We start from the raw sequence: 14,098 nt of genomic DNA on the forward strand, positions 1-14,098 counted from the left end.
GCTGGGCCCAGCTTCATCTTGCTTTATGTTTAATTTGCGGATGGGGGTCAGTGGAAGGGGACAGTAGTGCAGTGTTTGCAGTTTTGCGCAAAACCCAAACAGCCCCCCGGAGGGTCTGGGTTCTCTAGCCATGGCCGATGCTTTGCTTGCTTGCTTGCTTGGCCTGGGCAGTGTGACGTAGAGGACCACGACACGTATTTGCCCGATTGTGCTGTCCGGATTGTGTGGATGGGAGCGATGGGGTTTGGAGTGACCCACATTCACGCCATGTAGACACCCCACCCCCCACCACTGAACTCCACACCCACCTGGAATTGAATGTTAGACGCAAACCAGGCAGCATCTCCCTACCCCCCGCTGTCCCCTGCCTCCCTGCCCTCCTGCCTGTGTCTTGCTCCTCTGTGAAGGATCCCCCAAGAGGCAGGGTGGGAGGGGTGGAGGAGGATGGCCCTTCCAACAGCCCAAGAGCACATTTGAAAGTCAGGCCCTGGGAGAGTGGTGGCCTAGATGCTGACTCGGCCTTTTCCCTCATGGAGCTTTTGACAGAGGGAGCTGGAAATGCCTGGGGAGAGGCCCCATCAGGGAGGGGGAGAGGGTCCCCTCTCCCTTGCCGTCCCCCCCTCTTCTTGCCCTCCCTCGGGCTGCGTCTCAGGACGTGTAGCCCCCACAGCCTCAGAGGGGCCCCTTCCCAGTGGCATCGCATTGAACACCCCCGCACGAAGCTTAGGTGTGGGCAGGGAGGTGGCGGTGGGGGGACGGGTCCCCACAGCGGCAGTGGAGTGACGGGAAGGATAAGTTGTTACCAGTGCTATCCCTGCACATCATTGTTCCCTCGGCCGGAATGCCGCTCCTCTAGGCCGCAGTCCTTCCTCATGCCCCTGTACCTGATGAATTTGGTAGCCACGGGTGGGAACAGTTTACCGCCGTCAGGATCCTAATGGTCCAGGAAATGCTTGGGGGGGATGGATTGGGCTTGGCAGGCCAGTGTGCTGGGGCGGAACTTAACCCTGGGGGGTGGGGGTTGTCTGCAAGTGGCTGTCTGACCACCAGCAGGGGAGCCCTGTGGGGTGAGAGTATGGGGCACCACAGCGCCCCTTGGGGGCAGCGAGGCAGCAGTTTGGCAGTGCCTTGTGGGTGTGTGATGGCAGAACCCGTCTCTTCTCCAGCACCGTGGAGTGCCCCACACAGTGTGGCTGGAAGACCTCTTTGTTAATTGCAGGGTTGGTGTGGGTTTTTTTTTTTTTTTTTTTTTTTTTTGCCTCATTCCCGCCCGGAGGGGAAAGGGGGGGGGTGGGGGGGGGGGGGTGGAAGGTACAGAAGAGTGTAAGACGCATCCTCAGAGCAAGTTTTGTTGGAGGCGGGAGAAACTGAGTGGGGCAAAGGGTCCCCAGGGCTCTCTGTGGGACCAGGCTTTGCAGCGGCAGGGAGGGGAGCCAAGAGGGAGACCCGGAAGGTGGGCTAGCTGTCTGGGAATGATGTGGGTGAGTTGGGTGGAGGAGAGGCTTGAAAGGGGAAGCCGGCCAGGTGGCTGGGAGGCCAAAATGGGGGAACCACTTGCTGGTGGGGGTGGGGAACCCCAGGGACCCCCTGGGGTTTCTGAACAGAGGAGGAAGGGGATGCGGATTGGAAAGAGGGTTGCTGGGGTCCCGGGGATCAGGTACCCAGGTTGAAGGGTGAAGAGACCTTGGGAGGTCTTCCTGTGGGGACAGACCACTGTCTGGAGAACAGGGAGGGAGACGTTCCTTCTGAGAGGCAGGCAGGTATCCCTGCTGCTGCCAGTCAGCCAGACAAATAGCCTGCACTTCCGGCCCCGCTCCTGGTGAGTCACGGAGTTCAGAGCCTCCTTATTACCCGCCAGCCCCCCAAAACCCAATCTTCCCTGCTCCACCCCGCTTGCCTTCTGTGGGCTGCCAGGGCCGGGGTGGCGCCTGGCTTGAGCCGCAGTTGATGCTGGGGAGCTGGCCCTCCGCCTCAGGCTCACCTGGACAAGGCGAGGGCGCAGGTAGGGGAGGAGGAAGCCCAGGTCTTTGTCCCCATCAGTGCACATTAGAGAAATCTTCCCTTTCTGATGCTTGCGTGGTGCAGGGATTTGGGCCGGTGAGATGATTTCAGAAGTGCCATGAATTTCTCAGAAGAGTATTCGTTTGGATTCACCGCTAATTTAAGCCCTGTTGCACCCTGCGGAGGGATGAGGTGATAACAGCGACGGCTACCATTATTCATGGGCGCTACCATTATTCATGGGCCGGGCGCCGCGCCCAGGGCTCAATAGGCAACAGCTCTTGTATCTCACAACCCTGGGAGGGCGTCACCACCACCGGCGGTCAGCAGATGCGAGATGTTAAGTCATGTGCTCGAGAGCACACTGCCACAGCGCTAGAAGGTGGTAAAAGCAAGATGCGAACTCAGGTGTGGCTGCTGAGCCTGAACACTTCGGTACCAGAACATGCTGCGTCTCCGAATTACGTGGTATGTGTTAGGAAAGGCTGGAAAATTCTGCTGGGTGGGTTTTTCCCCACTAGCTCTAAGCCCTCTAGAACATCCTCTCGATGAGTCTGTCCTGAGAGGAACCCTAGGAAGACGGTAGAGCAGGCAACCCTGTGTTTATTTATACCTTGGCTGTGTCAGGGGGCTTGTCTCTCCCCCAGTCCCACTGGGCCCAAGACACAGGGACTGAGACCTGCTCAGCGTCCTCAGGATATCTGAGATGCCCCCTCTGAGGAGGCCTCCATAAGCGAGTGACGGAAGGGGTCTGATGGAGGAGGAGCCAGCCCTCCTCCCCCCGCCCTGCACCCCAGCTTCCCAAAGGTTAGGGATTCATAGGCTCATTCATTTGGTCCGAGGATCGTGGGGCTGCGCTGAGAGCAGGGATGGCTGTGGCCTGTTCTTTTGAGCCCACCTCCGCCTACCCCTCTGGTGGGGGTCCCTGGACTTGGAGGGCCTGAGCACTGCTGACAGGAAGTGTCCCTTCCTGTTTGGTCCTTCATGAGATGGGAGGGGCCGCTTCCCATGACTGGATCCTATAAATCTGGGTGGGGTAGACCATGGCAGTGGTGATGCAGCTCTTGGATCTCACCCTGGGCACTGCAGATCCCCATTACTCCTCACTCCTCAGTGGTGTCAGTAAACAGGCAGGCTGGGTGAAGGCCACACAGTGGCATCTGTGACCCTGGGGACCTGACCTGCCGGCATCAGCCAGCTCCAGCCACTTAGGGGACAGATTGAGTCGGCTCCCAAGCTTCACACGTGGCCTGATGGACAACGCCAGGGGGGTTCCTGCCCTTCCCCCTCCTCTCCCCTTGACTGTGCAGACCCCTCCCATCCTCCTTGGCCACAGGGTGGGGGGATGGGGGGATGGGGGGGCTGCTTCTCTGCTTAACCTCAGCCCTGCCCTTCCCCACTTCGGTTCCTCTGACTGTGCATTCTGCCCCCACAACTCTGGTTGTGTTGCTAGATGATGGCTAGGAGACCATAGCCTCTTCCCAGGTCCCCCGGCCCCCGCACCTTCCCCCTGTCCTTAGCACCGTCTGCTCCATCCCCCCTGAACCTTCCTCTGCCCCGGGATGCCCTTCCCTTCTTCCTCCCTGGCTCCTGCCACTCTGCCTTTCGAAACTCAGGAACCTACCTAGGGGCGCCTGGGTGGCTTAGTCGGTTGAGCATGCGACTTCAGCTCAGGTGTTGGTCTCACAGTTCGTGAGTTCGAGCCCCACGTCAGGGTCTGTACTGACAGCTCAGAGCCCGGAGCCTGCCTCGGATTCTGTGTCTCCCTCTCTCTGCTCCTCGCCGCCCCCCATGCTCTGTGTCTCAAAAATAAATAAACAAACAAACAAAAAAAGGACTCAGGATGCTGGGAAAGACACAAAGGAGTCTTGGTCACTGCCTCGGGCTCACCTGGGCTAAGGGGAGACCAGCATCCAGACACTGCATGTGGGGCTAAGCCCCAGCATGGGGTGGGGTGCCCTCTCTGTATCTCTTTCTCTGGGTCACCTCTGGGATGACACAGTGACACACTTTTGTCCTGAGCTTCCTACAGGTAAAAACAGGAAGCCAGATTCCCATCTGTTCCTGGCACCCTCCCGAGAGTGTCTGGAAGGGAAAGCTGATGTGGTCCCCCCACCCGGCCCAGGTGTAGACTGAGGCAGAAGCAAGGTGTGCCCAGGAATGTCCCACCTCCCCTCAGTCCTCCAGAAATGTAAATCAGGACTGAGGTAAGGCCGCTCACCAGCTGTGTGAGTTTCTTCATTTGTAAAAGGGGAAAAATAAAACAAAACCCCCTCCTTAGGGGTATCATATTACACAGAGATGAGATAATATGTGTATGAGATGCATGCCTGGTACAGAGTCAGTTTCCTAGCAAACCGTATTAAATTATTGCTATTTTCATTATTATTAGGAAGGGAGAACACGAATACCAAGGGACTTAAATGTGAAAAAACACAGTCCTCAACAGATGAGATCCTAACTGTAGCACTTTTGTTTGGAGATCAAAGCCGGTCTAAACCTGTTACATCTCAGTGACACTTCGCCAGCTACTCTGAAAGTAACCATATTTTTTCTGAACCTCAATTTAAATCCGAAAGGAAAAAAAAAATCCTATCCTCAGTTGTTCTTGCTCCTAAAACCCTTCAATCCCCCACCTTCCCTCTTCACTTCCCTTCTTTTTTTTTTTTTTATTTTTTTTAACGTTTTTTTAAATTTATTTTTGAGACAGAGAGAGACAGAGCATGAATGGGGGAGGGGCAGAGAGAGAGGGAGACACAGAATCGGAAGCAGGCTCCAGGCTCTGAGCCGTCAGCCCAGAGCCCGACGTGGGGTTCGAACTCACAGACCGTGAGATCGTGACCTGAGCCGAAGTCGGATGCTCAACCGACTGAGCCACCCAGGCGCCCCTTCACTTCCCTTCTTCATGAAGTTTCTCCAGCTGACCTTCACGTAGGAACTGAGGAGTTTCCTAGACTGGACTTTAAGTGTGAAAACCCAGACAGTCCCCGGCAAATGGAGCTGCTTCCTGACCCCCGGCCACTGTAGCGTGCTGCGTCTCAATGGTCCCGGTAACTAGGCTCCCGGATTATTAATTCCAGAGACCCTCCTCAGGCCTCACCTTGCAGCGTGGGGGTGCTGTCGATACCCTCGGTTTAGAGAATGCATGCTCGGTGGAAAACAGACCATACGGAAGTGAAACATAAACAGTTTGGGGTCCTCCCTCCCCTCAGCCCACAGCTTACAGTAACCCCTGTCATGGGGTCATCTTCCGGTTTTTATGCATATGCACACACACACATAAATACTCCTTTTAGACAGTTGGGGCCTCATTTTATACTCTATGGTGTGACAAAGTAATTTTTATTTTATAATATTCTTGTGGGTCTTTCCATGAGAGGCTAGAGAGCTGCCGCATCCTTTTTTTTTTTTTAATTTTTTTTAATGTTTATTTTTGAGAGAGACAGAATGCGAGTGGGGGAGGGGTAGAGAGAGAGAGATGAGACCCAGAATCCAAAGCAGGCTCCAGGCTCTGAGCTGTCAGCACAGAGCCCGATGCGGGGCTCAAACCCACAAACCACGAGATCATGACCTGAGCCAGAGTTGGATGCCCCACCGACTGACACCCCCCCCCCCCGGGCGCCCCACTGCCACATCCTTAATAGTGCCCAGGATTCTGGTGAAGGGGTGTACAAAAAAACTCCTTTCCTACGGATGGACACTTTTTGAAAATTCTCTCCTCCTCTGGCCTTTGTCACTCAGTTTGCATCCGTGGTCTCTGCCTCCTGTCTTCCCCTCCATCCTCAGTGCAGAGCCCAGCATTGCTGCCACATTTGTTCCTAAAAGGCAGATTTAATCCTCAACAGAACAAGGTCTGAACTTTCAGAATTGGGAATTTGAGGGCCTGCTGAGTTCAGGTTCTACCCTTTCTCTTCAACCCCTGGCACAAATCAAACCGACCTACTTGCTGTCGCGCAGAGATGGCCCTGGTTCTGCCCAGCGCAGCCTCTGCTCAGGCTTTTCTCCCAGCCTGGAGTGCCTGCTTCCACAGGTCCGAGTCCCGGCTCATACCTGAGGCCTCAAGTTGCCCTCAGCTGGAAGAAGCCTTTCTTTCTAGAACTCCTCTCATGTTTCATCACTGCCACCTGCCTGGTGGAGCCACTCCTTCCCTTCCTGGACTCCGGGACAGGCATTTATGGCCCCACACTGGCCCCGAACAGTGCCTTGGACACAGTGGCATTTAGTAAGTAGTTACTGAAACAAAAAAAGGAAAGAAAGAAAAGAGCAGACCAGTGTTCCAAAGAACCTCCCGTCACCGGTTTTACTGAGGTATAATTGACCTGTAACATTGTATTAGTTTAAGGTGTGCAGCATAATGATTTGACACACATATATGTTGTGAAATGATTTCCCCATCCATTGCCTCACATGGCTACAAAATTTTTTTTCTCATGATGAGAATTTTTTTTGGTAATAGAAAGGCAATAAGGAGAGCTATCCTTCCAGAGTTTTAGATGACGTCACAGTCATGAAAAACATATGGCATGGAATTAAACAGAAAAGAATCCAATGGACTGGAATAAATTCCAGAAGTAGACTTAAACTTGTTATAAAAACTTAATGGGAGAAACACCAGAAACAACACATTAGTGGGGAAAAGAATCTTTACTTTTAAATATTATTGGACAAGTAGATTATAATTACTACAGTTTTAATTTCAATCTATAGCTGATCACACTTAAGGGAATTTATAGGGCCTGTTGTCACATGGAAAGTGAAAAGATCGCTAGCAATTAAAGAAATTAACTTTCTTTAAATACGTAATTAAACTAGCAAAAACAGAATACCTAATCTTGACAGCTATGAAGACACCAATCTGTATGACTAGGGCACTATAAATTGGTTCGGTTTTTCAGGATTCAGTCTTTCAGACAGTATGTAAGAAACTAGTTATGTAAGACTCCATATCCTTTGACCTCATTATTCCACTTTGGGGAATTTATAAGGCATTAATCCCAAAGAAAAAAAATGCTCATAGTAGTGCTATTTATAGTAGCAAAACAAACTGGAAACCGTTTAAATACCAGATGGTAAGATAATGGATAAGCACCTAAGGTGTCTTAACACAATGGACAATTTATGTAGCTCTAAATGGCAAATATACAACTAATGTCAGTGCATGCAAATGTGTCTAAGAAGGCAAGTTCTCATGACCACAAGGCAATGTTACAAAATACTATGCACATGCTAGTAACAAGTGGAGACGCATGCCTTATCACGGACCTTCATTTTTCGTTTATTCACTTAACTGTTTTGGTTTTGTTTTCCTGAGTGCAGACAATGTGCCAGGAGGACCCCCAGGGGTGGCTCAATTAGTTAAGCGTCTGACTCTTGATTTTGGCTCAGGCCATGGTCTTGCAGTTTGTGAGTTTGAGCCCCACGTCAGGCTCTGCACTGACAGCTCTGAGCCTGCTGGGGATTCTCTCTCTTTCCCTCTCTCTCTGCCCCTCCCCCATGTGTGCTCTCTCGCTCTCGCTCTCTCTCTCAAAATAAATAAATAAACTTTAAAAAAAGAAGAAAGATGGGAGCCATAGACATCTCTGCAATCTCAGACATGGGGTTGGGAACCTGAGAGGAGAGAAGCCCTGAGTGAGACCAGCCTGGGCAAGTAGGAATTCAACTGGAAACAGCCTTGCAGTCAGTCATGGCCCCCAAGAAAGGATTTTCTGGTATAACCCCAAAGATGCTTAACCTCATTTCTGAAGGATCTGAGGCTAGAAGAGCAATGCTGGTTTAGAAGAGCCTGGAAGCACTTTATAATAGCCAAACAAACAAATGTACATTGAAAGAAATGTGGATAAATTACAGAGTATAGACACACAATGAAATATAATGCAGCAGTGAAAGTAGTGAACCTCAGCGACATGCGTCATCATGGGTGAATCTTGGAGACAGAATGTCGAGTGGGGTAAAAAATCCCAGAGTACTACTTTGATATTATACTTCCTCAAGCCATTGGAAAAGCTGAGAAAATAGTGAACACCCATATACTCTTTACCTAGAAGCACCAACTGTTAACGTTTAGTCACATTTGCTTTAGCTCACTGTGTGTGTGTGTGTGTGTCTGGTGAAGCTTTGAGACAGTTGTAGGCATGACATTTCACACCTAAATACTTCACCATCAACTCAAAACATAGACATTATCCTTTATAATACCATAATCACATTCAAGAAATATACAACCTTTTTTTTTCTTACATGCAGTCCTTGTTTGGATTTCTCTAGTTGTCCCAAGAATACCCTTTACAGCTGTTTTTTTTAAAGTCCAGGATCCAATTTGTTGTCATGTCTCCTCAATCTCTTTTATTCTAGAATAGTTGCTTGGTCTTTTTGTCTTATAAGCATTGCATTTTTTTAATGACTTCAGGCCAGTTGTTTTGTAGAATGTCCACAGTCTATATTTGTCTGATGTTCACTCATTACATTCATGTTAAACATTTTTGGAAAGAAAACTACATGGGAGATGTTGTGTCCTTTCCATTGTGTCACATTAAGTATGTTTGTTCCTCAGTTGGTAATGCTAACTTTGGTCGCTTGGTTCATGTTGTTTACCAGATTTCTCCACTAAAAAGTTATGTTTTCGCCTTTGTGTTGAGTAGATAATCCAAGGAGCTTCAACTAAAACAAGGAAAGGAACAGCTAAAAAAGCAAAGTTATTAATAGCAGCACTATTCATAATAGCCTCAAACTGCAATCCAGCCCCAACTAAAAACTACCCAAATGCCCATCAACAGTAGAAGGGATACATTATAGTAGCCCCACACAAGGGCATAGTATAGAGCAATGAGAAGGAACAATCTGCAACTCTGTGCAACAGTGTGGATGAAGTTCACAAACACTGAGCAAGACGCAAGGGAGCTCATGATCCCGCTAATATAAAATACAAGAGGCAAAATTAATCTATGCTGTTTGAAATCAGGAGAGTGGTTACCATTAGTGAAAGCAGTTGTGACCAGAAAGAGTCTTAAATAAAATTTAAAAAGAACAACACACAGGGAAGAGAGATCTATTATGTCTTTGGCAAGAAGCTCATAGAGGCCAATAGGGAAAAACACAAGAATCTCCAGTAGGTTTTGTTTTTGTTTTTTTTTTTAAGTTTATTTATTTCAGGAGAGAGAGAGTGAGAGGGGAAGAGAGGCAGAGGGAGAGAGAATCCCAGCTGGCTTCATGCTCTGTGAAGAGCCCAATGCAGGGCTCGATCTCACAAATGGTGAGATCATGACCTGAGCAGAAATCAAGAGTTTGGCGATTAACCCACTGAGCCATCTAGGTGCCCCTCCCCGGTAGTTCTAAGGCATCTAAAATCAGAATAGGTAAGACAGCAAAGGCTGTGAACAGACTTTTGCAAAGAAGACGAGTAGCAGTATCTAATAAGCCTATGGAAAATGTTTAAAATTACTAGCAAACAAGGTACCATTTTCACCCCTGACGATAGTGCCAACAAAGATTGATGTAACAATATGTTCAATATAACATTATTTATAATTATGAAAATCTATAAATTGAAGACTATTAATAGTGAATAAATGAAAGGTAGTATACAGCGCCTCATGGAATAGCATAGCCATGAAAATGGTTTTTACAAAAGTTTTTAGAGACAGAAAAATCCTTTTGCTGAGATGTTAAGGACAAAAACAAGATTCAAAAACGTCTGTGTAGGTGTGTGATGTATCTGCATATATAATGTGTGTATATATATATACACACACACACACTGTACACATTATATATGCATATTATGTGCATACACATGAGTATATAGTGTATTTTGAGTCTATAGATAAAATTGGTAGGAAAGTCATACCAAAATTTAACAGAGATTATAGGTCACATTCTACTGTTCTATACCATATTGTGTTATGTATTATCCAACAAGGGTGATTATAGATAAGGCCTTTTTTTTGTTTGAACACGTCTGCATGTTTGGCAATTGGGAGGCAGGGGGCAACTTTCTCCTCGTCCAGCCACGTGACGCCAGCAGCACTCCCCTGACTCCCAACACGTAACTGGTCCGAGCCCGAAGCACGTGACTCCGCAGAGCCAATCAGGGGCGCGCTGGAAGGGCGGGCCTTTCTTGGGCGGCCCGGACGCCAAGGTATCTGTCCTGGGCTGCGGTTCGGCCAGGCGACAGCGGCCTGGCCCCGGGAGGCGGGAGGGATGCTGGGGAGCGGGGTGGGCGGCCCTGGGGCCTGAGACGCTGACCTGCCGAGACCTTGGCTGCGGTTTCCCCCCCGCTGTTACCCACCCTCCTCTCCCGTCGTTTTTTTAAGTGCCGAATCGGAGTAGGGCCTCTCCACCCGGGGCTCAGCCTTCCGGGCGGGTTTTCCGAAAACGCAGGCAGGTTCCCAGGGCGAGCGCAGGGTCGCGGAGCGGCTGTGGGGACCCACCTCCACGCTCTTCCCCTTAACAGCCCTCCAAACGCGAGGCTGCCCCTCTCTACCTTGTACTTAGCCGTCGAGTGTGTACAGAAGGGGACTAGGGGAGAGGACCCACGACGCTGAAGTGCAAGTTTGCACTTAGACAACAGCAGGACACAGCACTCTAGAAGCACTCGGTAGCACTACGTACGTCCCATACTGGAGAGCACATCAGAAGGGCGCCAGTTAAGGGACGGGCTTTTGGAAGGCTTTGTGCTTTTTAAAATTGTATACGTTTCTGTATAACACTGTTTGTGCAACAAATGGGAAATGGGAGACTACACGAATATTTACTGAGCGCATCAAGTCGGCCAGAGTCAATGTTAAGCAATTCCACGTATACAATATTTTAAGTCTCCTATGCCTCCCTTTCACAGATGAGGAAATTGAGCCAGAAACACTCAGAGCCAGGATTACATAGCTGGTGAGTGGCAGAGCCAGGGATGTAATGCTGGCCTGTTTGGTTCCTTCCATGGTCTTTTATTTTACAAATAAGTATTGATTAATGTATAATGAACGTTTGGGAACCCACCACCTAATCCAAGACAGAGGACGTTCCAATACTTCTGTCTAGCTATGTGCTTCTCATCTGTTTTCCTCTTCATTCCCCCCAACCCAACTCTGCCCTGAACTTTGTGTTTATCAATCCCTTGGTTTTAAAAGTTTTAATTCTTGAAGTATAACATAAATATAGGAAAGTGAACATACAAATGTTCAGTTCAATGAGTTTTCACAAACAACACACCCATGAAGCCAGTGCTCAGATCCAGCAAATAAGAGCATTACTAGTATTACTAGTATTCCAAGTGCTTGTAAAGATGTTCCGTGGCCTAATTAGACATGAACATTTTTTCTTTGTGAACTGTGTTCCTATCCTCGATCATCTTCTCGCTTCAGATCTAAGCGGCTTAAAATTTTGCAGGTGTCTGTGTTTTTCTCATTGACTTACATAAGCTTCTTGCTGCATTTGTTACAAGTATCTTCCAGTTTGTTCTTAAGTTAATTTTTTTATTTGGGTGGCACCTGGCTGGCTCAGTCACACAGCATGTGACTCTTGATCCGGGGTCATGAGTTTGAGCCCATTTTGGGTGTAGAGATTACTTCAAAAAATACATCGTAGGGACATCTGGGTGGCTCAGTCGATTAAGCAGTTAAGCATCTGACTTCAGCTCAGGTCATGATCTTGTGGTCTGTGAGTTCGAGCCCCACGTCAGGCTCTGTGCTGACAGCTCAGAGCCTGGAGCCTGTTCCAGATTCTGTGGCTCCCTCTCTCTCTGCTCCTCCCCCACTCATGCTCTGTGTCTTTCTCTCTCAAAAGTAAATAAACATTAAAAAAATACATTTTGGGGTGCCTGGGTGGTTTCGTCAGTTGAGCGTCTGACTCAGTTTCGGTTCATGTCATGATCCTGGGGTAGAGGGATCGAGCCCTGCATGGGGCTCTGTGCTGAGTGTGGAGTCTGCTTAGGATTCTCTCTCTCTCTCTCTCTCTCTCTCGTTCTCTCTCTCTCTCTGACTCCTCCCCCACTCGTGCTTTCTCTTTCTAATAAAAAAAGAATACATTTCCGCGATTGTAAAAAATTGCACTTACTTACAGCATTAAAAAAATCAAATAGAAACAAGTTACCAAAAAAGAAAATTCACCTGAAATCTCATCACTAAGAAACAACCACTGTTAACATTTTGGAGAATATCCTTCCGAATTGCCTCCCTTCTCTCTCCCCTTTCTTTTACGAAACTTGACATAAATGTTTTCATATTGTTTTGTAACATTCTTTTGTATGCCAATACGTTATTGAAGCATTTCTACCCAATGCTTGCTTCTGTTGGTTGGGTAGGATTCCATTGTATGGTTGTACCATAACTTATCCCTTGTTGGACATTTGGGTCATTTCTCATCTCGCTGTTGTGGATAATAACTCTGTATGCATCTTAGCACATTGGATCTACGAAATAATGGGTATCCTGTCTCAGGCTGGGGAGGTGGCTTGACTGGAATCAGTTTAATGCATCCGGACTCACCCAGCTTCTTTGTTGTTACGAGTCTCTGCTCCTTGGCACAAGGACTAGGTGTTTTGTCTCCCCCATCTGTAGACTTTCCCGGGGAGCATCTCTTCTGGTTTATTTCTGTAATCTCCCTTTCCAGATGGGCTGAGTTTAGTGTAGAACTCTGCACATATAGGTTGAGGTCACTTAGGGCTACATTTGAAACAAAGGACAGACACACACACACACACACACACACACATTCTCTATCTTTTTAAAATTAGCAAATATGTTCATTGTAGAAAATGCAAGGAAGAGAAAAAAACCCACCAGCTATCTCTTAAGTCAGTGATAACTAACCACTGTTGACACTTAGGTGTATACAGTGGTTCTGAAACTCTGGGGTTGCCTGGGAATCTTGTTTACAATCCAGATATTCCTTTACTCTGCGGTTCCAATTCAGTAGGTCTGTTGCCAGGCCTGGGCGCCTACATTGCTCCCCAGGCAATTTAGACACTCAAGTTTAAGAACAAGAAAGTACCAAATGTTTTTCCAGACATTACTTGATTTAAAAGAAAATAGAGGGGTGCCTGGGTGGCTCAGTTGGGCAACCAACTTTAGCTCAGGTCATGATCTCACAGTTTGTGGGTTGAGCCCCGCATCAGGCTCTATGTTGACAGGTCAGAGCCTGGAGCTTGCTTCGGATTCTGTGTCTCCCTCTCTCTCTGCTCCTCCCCCACCTGTGCTCTGTCCCTCTCTCTCAAAAATAATAAGTAAGCATAGACATTTTTAAGGAAAATAGAAGTGAGATTGTTTTGTTTTAATATTTTATTTTATTTTAGTTTTTAAAAATATTTATTTATTGAAGTAGTGTCTACACCCAACATGGGACTTGAACTAATGACCCTGAGATCAGGAGCCGCATGCCCCACTGACTGAGCCAGCCAGGTGCCCTGCATTTGTGCTTTTGAAGGCTTTTGATATATGTTGTCAAATTCTCCTCCAAGAAAGTCACCCTCCTACTACCATGGAGGTTACTGCTACTTCCATAAGCTCACTTTTCGCTGGGCAGGTTGGTGAGGCCTTTCTGTCCGTGGTCTCAACCAGTACTGCCAACTACCTGGTGGGTAGTACCCAGCACGGCCCCTGGCACAGGCTAACCCTTTTCTCCACTGAACAGATGACAATACTGAGGGATGAAGAGGTCACATAACCAGTTTGAGAGCAGGGATTCAAACCCAGCCTTGTATCTGGAGCCTGAGAGCTCTTAACCACACTATGATTTTATTTATTTTTTATTTATTTTTAAATACATCTTGTTTTCTTTTTTTTTTTAATTTTTATTTTAGAGAAAGCACACGTGAGCAGGGAAGGTAGCAGAGGGAGAGAGAAAGAGTCAGTGAGAGAGAGAGAGAGAGAGAGAGAGAGAGAGAATCTCAAGCAGGTGCCACACTCCTGGAGGAGCTGGACTCAGGGCTTGATCCCATGACCCTGGGATCACGTCCTGAGCCGAAATCAAGAAGTGGCCATTCAGCCAACTGAGCCACCCAGGAGCCCCACCACACCATGATTTTAAATTGATATCAGAGAGTGATGGTTGTGGGAGCAGTACTTTTTTTTTATATGGTTCTAAAAAATGTACGAAAGAAATCAGGAAA

At 48.1% G+C, this 14,098-nt stretch overlaps 1 protein-coding gene across 2 annotated transcripts in view; it reads left to right on the forward strand.

Annotated features, from left to right (window-relative positions):
* The window catches only part of MRC2 (mannose receptor C type 2), a 51,809-nt gene that overhangs the window by 1,246 nt on the left and 36,465 nt on the right, over window positions 1-14,098 (forward strand). The gene's annotated exons all lie outside the window — the stretch shown is intronic.

Source organism: Panthera uncia, chromosome E1 (genome assembly GCF_023721935.1).
Source record: "Panthera uncia isolate 11264 chromosome E1, Puncia_PCG_1.0, whole genome shotgun sequence".
NCBI lineage: Eukaryota > Metazoa > Chordata > Mammalia > Carnivora > Felidae > Panthera > Panthera uncia.